Genomic DNA, 4160 nt, shown 5'->3' with positions numbered 1-4160 from the left:
TTAATAAGAATAAATGCATGTAATCTTATTTGCATTATTATATTTGGATTGGAAGTTCTTTATTTGGTTAAAACTTTAAAACATTGATGATGATTTTTTGTTCTTTTCATTGCTGATCGTCAAAACCTGCTCACACCTGGACCATGATGACCCAACCAGCTATTGGAAAGACGATAAGGCAACAATGTAAGGGCATTAAAGGTAATAATTCATAATTTTAATAATCCATGGAACTATATTAATTGAAGTGTTTTGATTAATAGCAGGTAGGTCCAGAACGAGACTAGTGTTAACCTGGCAACTGGCAACGCAAGGTAAGTTTTTGAACATTTTGAATTTAATTTCAAATCGTCTTGCATCATGATCCTTTGATTTATATATAAATATGTGTCTGAAAAATGTAAGAAAAATATCTTTTATGATTTTCAGGAATATTTTAATTCTATTTTCTTTGTCTAATCTAATCAGACATTCTTTTCAGCTCAAATAAAATAATGATACAGTTATGTTAAATATTTGGTATGATATTCAGGAGTATTGTATTCATTTATATGCCATTTAAATAATACTAATAAGGCTTTCTCTCTCAGCTTTAATAAATAAAAGAAAATATAATTTCTCCAGTTTTGTTGGTCATATTACTGACCAACAAACTCCCTTCTTGTTCGTCAAATTATTGATCAACAAATTTTATTTTTGTTCATTTTTTATTATTTTTTTGCAGGAATTCATAATAATTAATAATTTTAATTTATTTACAGGTAATAGAGTATTTAGATTTTAGTAAATTGTAACTTAGTGTAGGGCTGCATTTACTCAGCGAAGATTGGTATTTTCGCTGTAAATGCAGCGACAAGCTCACCTACAAATTACTAACCCAAAATTGTATTTTTAAATTGTAAGGCTTGTCATAGGATTTTCAAAATTGTACTTCTACTGCAGTGATACAATTTTGAATTATGTCCTATCTGATGACGCACGAAATGCAGAAACAAGCGGGAATATAATTTTGGGTATTTTAATGACTAGTTACAAGTTTGCTTACCTTCCTCCTCCACTTCTCAAATGCCTCGTTCAAGTTGATAAAAACATTAATTGTCACTGCGAATCTTATTTAAATCCTTCTTAGGCATCAAAAATCGCAATATCGCAAAATCCCAAAATTGCAAATTTTCCCCTTCTTCTATCTGAAATTGCAATTATAAGAGAAGCAATTGAATGGCGGCGACCACACAAAATTATACAACCTACTTGACCGGCGAGATTTGGCCCCGTCTTCTTTCCTCCTTCTCTAACACAGTTTAATATCTCGCACTTTTACAGAGACAAATTAAAAGTTCGAGTTTTGAATCGAATGGAATCAAATTAATTAATTAAAAAACAAATTTGCATAAATATTTTATTAAATTAAATAACTTCTGTTGAGCCTTAACAAATTGACAACCACCTATAAAATTAAGTTGTCCTTTTATTCAAATTATATTTAGTCAATCGGTTTAAGAATTAAAAAGTAAATATTCTTTAGTGTTTCAAGAAAATTGTCTAAATATCGAATAAAAACAGAGGTTTGTCTTGTCCAAAATTAAAGGTTTAAGTATTTTTTTATATGCGATTGAAGAAAGAAGAATGTTTGTTTTAAAAGTTCATAAAAAAAAGATTAGATTTGAGTTAATACGAATATGGTTTTTTTTTGTAGATTATAAAGATTTATTTTATAAATTACTTTATTTCGTATTATACTAAAATTTAAACTATATTGTTTCATTATTAAAAAAATAAATAATATATACGTATATGTTTTAATTACTTTATTGATAACGAAATTTTTAAATTTTTTAGTACCTTTGGTGGGTTACTTCGACGAACAATTGTGAAAAATATTAAAAACCTCAATCTGATTCTTGACCACTTCGTATTATTTTCAACTATATCTGTAAAAATTACAATTTAAAATATAAAAGTAAATTTAAGTGTGTTTTCATTAGGTCAAATTAATTTAAAATTTATCTTTGAATATTATACTATAAAATGAAATTATTCTGCAATACAATTCCTAGTCAAATTATAGAATATTTAATTATTGGTGATTAGCATTTTATTGAATACATTTGGAGAATCTGTTAAATGAATAGTTAAGTAGTATTGTTTTGTAAAATATTAATTAATTATATTAATACTATAATGTTTTATTTGTTTATACTTTGTTATTATTTGTTTATATGAATTATATTAGTAAAAATTATAATTTAACATAAAAAACTTAAGGCAACAATAATTTAAAATTTTTGTACAATTCATAAAGTCCATGGTTGAAATTGAGATCCATCTAAATCCTGAAAGAGACATCATTTACAATAGAGACAGTAAGTCTTCTACTATTGGGCTCAAATTCAGACGGGTCAGACACTTCTCCTAGTGTATGTTTAAAACTTTAAATAGTGAATCATTTTTTTTTATTTTAATAAACGAAACTATTATTGTTACATTAATATTCATTTGTATTTAATTTTTATATAGTTTATTTTAATTACATGTTTTTGTTTTTATGAGTTATTTGTTATACAACAAATTTGTTTATTTATTTATATTTATGCTGTATTTCAATGTAATGAATATATTTTTGGGATGTGTGGAGTTTGAAGATATTATCCTACCAGCAAGACATTATAACAAAACACAAAATATTTTATTTGATTCAAACGTTCTTTGTTCATAAATATTAAAAAATATAGTCAGAAATAACAGTTTAAAATAATGTCAGCATCTTACAATTATTTTATTCTACATCATATTAATAAGTTGACAAAAATTTCATTTAAAAAAATACTATATTACTTAATGGTTCTGAATAGAGATGGGAATACCGGTTCCACAAAAATCGCCCGCTCCAAGCGACCGCTCCACAAAAATACCGCGACAAAATAACGTTATTTTGTGGAGCGTTATTTTTATAACTATATCGTGTCCGAGTTCGACAGCATGTCGCGACTCGCGATGCGTTGTCGCGAGTCGCGATGATAAACGTTGTTCCGTTCCTTCTCAGCGATACCGAATGACTTGTTTCATAAATTTTTATATAAAATATATTAAACCAAAGATCTAATCTAAAACTGTGTTTAGATAAGAGCATGTATAGATTTCAGAAAATCGCCTCCGAGACTTAATTAATGAATAGCCTCTAAGAGTGTGATTTATTTGTATAATATAAACAACACTTGGTAAGATTTTGGGCCTAAGAACTTTTAAGATGTAATTTTTAGTTGACTTGACTTCGATCATCTTACCAGAAGTGTACAATAAAACGAAAGAAACAAATCGTAAATTCATAAGTAATGTTTAGTTTTTGTTATGTATTTTATTTTTAATTAAATTCTAAATTATATATATATATATATTGGTAAATAAAATAATTTAATTTACAAAAAATGTTCATTTTTTCATATCATGAACCATAATGAACCTATAATTCAATATGTTTTGTTTGAATTTATTACTTTATGAAAACATTTTTATACCGCGAAGTATGAAACGGAACGGTCTGGGACGCGAATCGCGATACTGTAACGATAACGATCTAAAACTGTCGCGATTTGACTACGCTCGTTCGCGAATCGCGACAGCGATTTAGGCAGTCGCCTCGTTCCTCAGTAACTAGTTATTTCGTCGCTAGGAGCGCGACTAAACCGTTCCACAAAAATACCGCTCCAAAATCGCGGTATTAAAATACCGACACATCTCTAGTTCTGAATTTTTAAAAATGTAGATGTATTTCATAAAAACATTAAATATTCGATAATTTATTGAAAAAAGTACAACTGCATTAATTAAGTAATGGCAAAGATTCTGATCTTAGAAACGAAATGTTTTGAAAAAATGATTTATGAATTTCTCTCTTTCCACCACAGAACTTAAATCTGACAATAATTATATTGCTAAGTAGAATATTGTATTAATATTACGACCCGTAAACTATAAAAATGTGCAAAAAATATTGTAATTCAGTTCCTTTCAAAAAATTAAAATGAAGAAGTTTGCAAAAAGTGATTTGATTAATTAAACAACAAAACAATATCTATAAGTGTTGTACATAGTTTGTACTGATTATATAATAACATATTTGTTTTAAAATATTATTGATAAGTAAAATTTAGAAAAACAAA

This window comes from Aethina tumida, chromosome 3, assembly GCF_024364675.1.
Source record: "Aethina tumida isolate Nest 87 chromosome 3, icAetTumi1.1, whole genome shotgun sequence".
NCBI lineage: Eukaryota > Metazoa > Arthropoda > Insecta > Coleoptera > Nitidulidae > Aethina > Aethina tumida.
The sequence above is the reverse complement of the archived record's forward strand: the minus strand, read 5'-3'. Positions refer to the sequence as shown.